The sequence below is a fragment of the Dioscorea cayenensis genome, chromosome 7 (genome assembly GCF_009730915.1).
Source record: "Dioscorea cayenensis subsp. rotundata cultivar TDr96_F1 chromosome 7, TDr96_F1_v2_PseudoChromosome.rev07_lg8_w22 25.fasta, whole genome shotgun sequence".
Classification (NCBI taxonomy): domain Eukaryota; kingdom Viridiplantae; phylum Streptophyta; class Magnoliopsida; order Dioscoreales; family Dioscoreaceae; genus Dioscorea; species Dioscorea cayenensis.
Genome location: NC_052477.1, coordinates 17,998,938 through 18,007,425, shown reverse-complemented (window position 1 = coordinate 18,007,425; position 8,488 = coordinate 17,998,938). Strand labels below are relative to the sequence as shown.

Sequence of the window (8,488 nt, the reverse complement as noted above, 5' to 3'; positions counted from 1 at the left end):
TCTCTGAACTTCTGTTTTCTCGGCCGGCTGTGAACAGTGCTCTACTACAGTATCCGGTCTGAATAGCTTCTCGAATCCATACTTTCATCGGAGTAACACAAACGGGCACATGTTCACATCATGGATCACTTGCTTCTTCAATGATAGGCAAGTTGGTGGAGCTCTTGTTCTATGTGCATAAGTCGAAATGCTCAAGTGTGACTGCCTTTGTGTCCCTCCAAATGGAAGTGCCAACTAGAATACGAGGAGGTTGGCACACACTCTAGCATCTCACACCCGACCTATGTCTTCGCGTTTGAACCTTAGCAAGATTTCCTCCAAAAATCAGTGAATTGTGTTCCACATTGGCTTCTTTCCTTCATACTCGGCCTCACAACCCTACCTGCACGAAAGTAACATAAAAACACACATATTAGTGTAAAAAGCCGAGAAAAGTATTGCTCAACATAAGGAATGAACGCTTCGCATTCATATCGCACAAGCACTTATCAAACTCCCCCACACGTAAGCTTTTGCTTGTCCTCAAGCAAAAATTAAACATTCTGTGCATCAATGAAGAAAATATTGAAAGTGCTTGGCCTTAGGTTCACCAAAGTATACAAAGAGAGCATTCTACAAGTAAGGGAAATTTCAACATTAAATATAAAAATCAATGCTCTAGCTAAAAACTTGAATATAAAAGGACAACAAACCCGAAATTGTGTACGTGTGTGAACTCACTTAAAACAACCCAAGGTATACTCCTCAAAGTTCTAAGTACAAGGGACTTATTTATCTACAAAAGTGACAACAATTTCAAGTATGGTAGTAGCTTCACACATCCTCTAAGGTAGCTCTTTCCAAAGCGGCCGCTAAGGTGGCTTTCACACTTTCGACGTGGTAGCTCTTTCTACTGGAGTGGTAGCTTTCACTCATCCTATGAGATAGCTCTTTCTCTCATTAGGGCATAACTAGTATCCGACTTATGAGAATAGCTTCATACTTCATAGGTGGTAGCTCTTTTTACCCACAAGCACAAATAACCAATAAAACTAAACTTTCTTTATTTTTAATTTTTTTTTTCAGAATTTAACACAAGAAACAACTATAACTAGTCCCATTTAACATCAAACTTGAGTTTCCAAAAGAGTTTAAAGAGTGAGTAGTGCACTAAGTGTAAATCGGGCAAAAAAATTCCTAGAAATTCAAGCAAGAACTAGAGCATGAAAAACATTCAATGTTAGAAATTCTCCTAAACTCAAGAATACAATCATTGCAACTAAGGTGAACCGCCATTGGCTATGTGAGCATATATCAATCAAGAACAATGTAAAAGAATGTATACACTATGAAACTCCCCCACACACACACACACTTAAGTTGTACATTGTCCCCAATGTACACATGCAAGCTCACTCAAAATATATATCATTCAAAAGAAAATGTGGGAGAAGAAATCAAAACAATACTCCCCTGACTCCTAGAGTTGCGTTTGATGAAGCTAATTCCATGGTGGTAGTGTTCCGACGGGTTGTGAAGCTCACACGGCTAAGTGCCCTAAGCACCTTGGCCGTGCCCATGACTAAGTCTCAATTCCCAAGAAGACAAGACCATCCTTGCACGCATACACGAGGGGGTTCGAGTGAAGCTCAATAAAAACAAAAATATCTCGAGTATATATAAAAAGATAGACAATGAATACAACTCGAGATGCAAAATGAAAATAAACTCAGAAGGAGAATCCTTTCTGAGTGAACAAGTCTAAAATAAAATGTATAAAAGAAAAGGAACTAAAAATCAAATGTCGGTGTCACCCTCGGGTTCAGGTGCTGCTGCTACTGCTGGTGAAGATGCACATGGTGGGTCCACTGGTGCCGGGTTAGGAGATGAGGGTGCCGGAGGAACTGAGGGGGCTTGAGGAGTCCTCGGCCGCAGGACAAATGATGAGGCGACGTCTCACCCTAAGATCCGCTGTAATACGTCGAAACATGCCATGAACTCTGTGTACTGAGTGGCCTGCGTAGCCCTAATCTCTGCAATCTCGGCTTGAGCCTCCGCTACCTCAGTCTGTATCACCCCCAAAGCGCTCTCGAGCCTCTCAAAGTGATCATAAGCTCGAGATGGTGAAAACATACGCACGGGGGGTGGTTCCTCTGCCACTGGAGGTGCCTCGGTCTCCATCGGTACTGGTTAAGGCTCGGGAGCGGGCTGAGATGCCCCGGCTTCATCACCCTCATCCTCGGCTATCTCTGGAGCTGGTAGCACTAAAGCAAAAACTCCTGTTTGAACCCTGCGGATCATACCCATCAATCTCATCGTCTCTAGACTCAGGGGGGGCAGGTATACTCGTCTTCTCGGCCCCACGAATCAAATCCAAGAGACCCATGCCCAGTACTAATCTCGTAATGTAGGGGCCGAGAAGATCGCTCCCAGTCTAGCATAGTGTCCCTGATGTCTGATGTACTCTGCCATGATGTGCCCTAAGTGAATCGGTACGCACTGCACCATCGAGTACAAGTACAGTAGTTCCTGACGGCTCAGAACACCAGTGCTATCACCACGGCCATTCACCGACCTACTCATAATAGCATGTAAATATCTGTATGCAGGTCGGGAAAGGCATGTGGCCTTGGACACCCCCGGCTCGTACTGACCCTGACCACATAGTACTTTGTAAGCTCTCTGCGGGGTCAAGGTTCCAGGATAATCAGTCGATAACTGAGCGTACTTCTCCGTATCTGTGAATGCCTCCTCATACAAGCCAAGTAGTACTGAAAACTGAGTAACGCTCAAGCTATGGTGGTGTCCAAATACTCTGAACTGAATGGAGTTCAAACTGCCGAAGCTCGCGTACGATCTGTCAAACTCGAATGATGATAACACCTCCAGTGCAAACTCTCGGATGGCTGGCTCTCTGATCGTCAATAACTGCCGCTAACCACCTGCTGAAATGAGATCCTCTACCTCATCAGCGAGCTCATCTCCCTGCTGTAGATCTCGCAGTATAGTCGTGTCCAGGAATCGAGTCAGCCCGAAACGGAGCTTCGACAAGCGCTCATAGTGAACCTGATGCTTTGGAATCGCAAACCTCATGCCCTCAGTCTCAGGGGATGACTCACGCAGTCTCTTATCAGCTTGCTTCTTCAATCGAGGTGCCATAATCTGCAAAATTTGAAACAAAATCGATCAAACAAGTTGATAAAATAATGCTGCAGAAATCCACTAGGTTGTGTGGAATTTTCACACACCCGTGTGGATCCACGGGGCGTGAAAACCGCACGGGCGCGCTTTAAAAATCTAAAAATACAACTTAAAAATACTTCTAACTTCGTTCTAAATATCAATCATCTTTCTAATTGAAGAAACGAAGCATTATTAACCAGATTAATAGATTGAAACCATGAATTGGCAAAGAAAATGATGAATAGGGCTTACTAATGAGATGGGATGAGAAAATGAAGAACCGGCCGGAAAACCTTGCAGAAATTCTACCAAATTAGCGCTATAAAATCGGAGAATGATGTGATAATGTTTCCAGACGAGTAGAGGTCGTGAAGAGGGAGAGAAACTAATCTTCTTTAAAAAGAACTCGCGACCCTTGATGTTCTGTGCATCCACACGGGCGTGCGGTAATTACCCACGCCCGTGCGCCCCACAGGAGAACTTCACAGGGCAGGTGCACGCCACTGGCACTCTCGGGAAAAACTTTCACTAACTTTGAACAATCTCACACTGGCGTGCGGAAAATAACCACGCCCGTGCGCCTGACCCACAGGGGCAGTCGCACGCCCCTGTGGCTTCTCTGAACATCCGAGAAGAATACCAAGTGTTCTACATGCCCGTACGGAAATTCCGCACGGGCGTGGACATTTACATGCCCAACTCACAGGGGCAGCCACACGCCCCTGTGTCTTCTCAGGATGGAGAGAACTCCTATGTAGAGTTTCGTACGGGCGTGTGGAAATTACCCACGCCCGTGCGTAGTTCACAAGGTTGCCCACAGGGGCAAGTCCACGCCCCTGTGTGCTCTCGGGAAAATCCACCCAACTCTGCAGAAATTCACATGCCCGTGCGGAAATTACCCACGGGCGTGTGACAGTCGCATGGTCATTCACAGGAGCAGCCACACGCCCCTGTGCCTTCTCTGGCTGAGCTCGCAGTGCAGCTCCACGGGCGTGTGGAAATTCAACACTCCCGTGTGTTTTCTCTGGATGACTTAGAAAAATCTACAGGCTCTGCAGAAAATTTCTGAACATGTTTACACACTCAGAGCCTGCTCTATTATGTAAATTTTACCAGTGAAAAATATGAAATAGAGCTCAAACGACCAAACTTCACCAATTCCACATGAAAAAACACGATTAAAATTCAAAGCTCACAAGGAAATCTCAGCACAAGCATCATAAAAATCAAGACACGAACACTTAACAAATTATTAATGCAAACAACCTAACTAAAAATAAGAAAACAGTAAACACTTGGGTTGCCTCCCAAGAAGCGCTTGTTTTACGTCACTAAGCTTGACGTACCTTGTCTTACCTCACGGGGGTTCATGAATGAAAGTTTCCCTTTGACCCATGGCTTGAAAGCATGATGTGCAAAGTCTCTTGAGAGTAGAGGGTGTATTATCGAGCTTGGGACCGCCTAGCAATGGTTCATCCAACTTCTTTGGTTCACGGACATCTCCAACAGCCTTGGAGTGTTTCCGGTGGTGTCTCCTAGCCCTCTTCATTTTCTGGAGCACCTTCTTTAAGATCCCCGGGGTAGATTGTACTTCTTTCGTCGATCCAAGCATCATTACTTCTTCATTGCCCTCCTCTTGGTCGAACAAACCTTCATATGGATCCGGATTGAACATTTCCTGCATGTATTCGTCAATAATCTCATTAGTAGTGTCTAGAAAATATAAAGTATCATCGAATCAAGAGAATGCCGCATGGCTTTAGCAAGGCGATATGTGAGCTTGTCATCTCCAACTCTCAATGTGAGCTCTCCGCCGTCCATGTCAATCAATGCTTTGTAAGTCCGCAAAAACGGTCTCCCAAGTATCAAGGGTACATCCGCATCCTCATCAACATCTAGCACTACAAAGTCAACCGGAAAAATGTACTTGTCCACCTTGACAAGCACGTCTTCAATGATGCCTCTCGGATGTCGCACTATTCGGTCCGCTAGTTGCAAAGTCATCCGAGTAGGCCTAGGCTCGCCCAAGCCTAGCTTTTGAAAGAAGGTGTATGGCATGACGTTGATACTTGCCCCTGAGTCCGCCAATGCCATATCTTCACCTAGATTGCCAATATTTCACGGAATGATGAAGCTTCCCGGGTCTTTCTTCTTGTTCGGCATGTTCTTTTGCAATACCGCCGAGCATGAAGCATCTAAAATCACTGAAGCACTCTCCTCCAACTTCCTTTTGTTGGTCAACAAGTCTTTCAAGAACTTCGCATACTTAGGCATTTGGGCCAATGCCTCAACAAAAGGAATATTAATGTGGAGTTGCTTGAACAAACTCAGGAACATCTTGTATTGTTCATCCCCTTGGTCATTTTTCAATCTAGAGGGATAAGGGATTCTTGGCTTGAAAGGTGGGGGTGCCACCTCTTTCTCTTTGATTGTTCCCTCTTCTACCTCTATAATCTCGGGTGCGTGTTCTTTTGGCTTCTCACTCGGAAGCCTACCTTCAACCTCACGACCACTTCTCAAAGTGATCGCCTTTACATGCTCTCTGGAGTTGGTCTCTGTATTGCTTGGCAAGCTTCCATGCGGCCTTTCGAAGAGAGACTTCACAATTTGCCCCACTTGATTTTCAAGATTATGCAAGGAAGCGGTGTTTTTGTGAAGTGTAGACTCGACTGATTCAAACCTTGTATTTGCAGATTGTATAAAACTAGTCAAGTGCTTCTCTAGGTCACTCATTCGGGTTTCCAAACCTGAGACTCTGTTTTCCACCTGAGGGCTTGTTGTTGTTGTTGGAAACCCGGTGGCCCCATGGCCTTTTGTGGACCTTGATTACTCCATGAGAAATTGGGATGATCTTCCAACCCGGATTGTAGGTATTGCTATATGGGTTTCCTTGAGGTCTCATGCCATTACCTACAAAATCAACATTCTCTACCGAAGAACCATCACCAATAGAGATCGGGCAATCGGAGGGATTATGTCCTCCACCACACCCAGTGCAATTAGTCACGGCCGCCACTCTATTTGAAGTTAGAAGATCTAACGTCTTACTCAAGTTCTCCACTTGAGCCGGCAATGAAGTTACCGCATCTATCTAATGGAGACCGGCCACTTTCTTCTTCTCCCTAGCATTCCATTGGTAGCTGTTTAACCCCATTTCTTCAATCAACTGACGGGGCTCATCAGGAGTCTTGCTACCTAAGATACCTCCTACCGCAGCATCCAAGAGTTGCCTTGTACTCGGGTTCAAACCATTGTAAAAGGTTTGAACAATCATCCACTCCGGGAATCCGTGTTACGGGTACTTTCTCAGGAGCTCCTTGAACCTTTCCCATGTCTCAAATAGAGACTCCAATTCCAACTGAACAAAGGATGAGATCTCGTTCCTAAGCTTTGCTGATTTTCCGGGAAGGAAATAACGGGCTAGAAAATGATTCTACCATCTCTTCCCACGTGGTAATTGACGCTCTCTGTAACGAGTGTAGCCACTGCTTCGCTCTCCCCTTTAGGGAAAATGGGAAGGCTCTCAATTTGATGGCATCATCCGTCACTCCGTTTATCTTTAGCATATCACACACCTCGAGAAAAACTCTCTATATGATCTGTTTGGATCCTCATCGGCCAAACCGTTGAACTCGTCTGGATTGCTCGCAACATGTGGATGAATATCGGCTTCAACTCAAAGTTATGTGTTAGTAATCGGGGACGCACAATACTCGATTGTGTCCCCAACACTGAAGGTCTGGCATAATCGGATAATGTTCGCTGTTGCTCGTTCTGTTCTGCCATGTTTTCAAATTCTTCTGCTTCCAAATCTGCTAGATTAGACTGTTCTTGCACAGGCTCTTTCCCTTTTCTTCTAAGTATGCGTTCAAGCTCGGGATCTCCTTCAATCAATATTGAGGGATTCCCTCGGGTCATAACCCTCAAGTCGCAACCAAAAAGAAAGAAAAAGAAATCGAACGATGATAGAATAAGAAGATATAGATATAGAATATATGGTGAAACATGACTAAGAAAAACAAAGTGCAAAAGTATCTCTAAACGCCTATTCCCCGGCAACGGCGCCAAAAACTTGACAAGGTCCCCTTTCGTATATCCCGCAAGTGCATGGGTTTGTCAAAGTAATAATCCCGGATGAGTGGGTATTGAATCCACAAGGAATAGGGAATAAAAATACTTAATTCGCTTCTAAGCTATGTGAAAGATCAATGATGATAAGTGTGCTAATGATTCAATTCTCAACAATAAAAATAACAAGTAAGAGAGCAAAAGTAAAGAAGGGGGTAAGGCAATCGATAAAGATGGGGTACCCGGATAATGCTCCACATAGGATAATTGTTTCAAGTGCAAGAACCCTCTATTATGCTTCCTAATCAATGCAATGGTGAGTCGTAGAAATCCTTAATTACATAGTCCCAAATCTAAGGCCAACTATGCCTAACTCTATACATGTCCCGGAGGAGAAATTAGATAACCAAACTTCTTCCTAAGGAATGACGATGTCAGAGCCATAGAACCTCTCCAAAACCTTGGCCAATACCCCTCAAAACCCTAGCCGAAGCCCTCTCTCAAGTTGCGGAAAAGATGGAGAAAAGAATACTAAAATCGGGGCTGATTCGGCTTTAAATAGGGCTGCAATCGGGCGACTACACGGGCGTGGATAATTTCCACATGCCCGTGTGGATTCTCTGAACTTCTGTTTTCTCGGCCGGCTGTGAACAGTGTTGTTACAGTACTTGCTACGGTGTTCTGCCACAGTATCCGGCCTGAATAGCTTCCCGAATCCATACTTTCATCGGAGTAACGCAAACGGGCACACGTTCACGTCGTGGATCACTTGCTTCTTCAATGATAGGCAAGTTGGTGGAGCTCTTGTTCTATGTGCATAAGTCGGAATGCTCGAGTGTGACTGCCTTTGTGCCCCTCCATATGGATGTGCTAACTAGAATACGAGGAGGTTGGCACACACTCTAGCATCTCACACCCGACCTATGTATTCGCGTTTGAACCTTAGCAAGATTTCCTCCAAAAATCAGTGAATTGTGTTCCACATTGGCTTCTTTCTTTCATACTCAGCCTCATAACCCTACCTGCACGAAAGTAACATAAAAACACATATATTAGTGTAAAAACCCGAGAAAAGTAATGCTCAACATAAGGAATGAACGCTTCGCATTCATATCACACAAGCACTTATCAATCATCTACATAAACTAGAATGTAGGTTGTGTGCTCAGGGGTGTGCAGGATAAATAGAGATCGATCACTTTTGGCAGAGAGAAATCCAAATCTGTTCAATGATACTTGAAGTTTATTAAACCAAGCC

At 44.7% G+C, this 8,488-nt stretch overlaps 1 non-coding gene across 1 annotated transcript; it reads left to right on the top strand.

The window, feature by feature from the left end:
• The first annotated feature begins 6,446 nt into the window (after positions 1-6,446).
• Positions 6,447-6,553, top strand: LOC120266108. The gene has a single exon (XR_005537950.1). It is a non-coding gene; the product is annotated as a small nucleolar RNA R71 (small nucleolar RNA).
• The last annotated feature ends 1,935 nt before the right edge of the window (positions 6,554-8,488 follow it).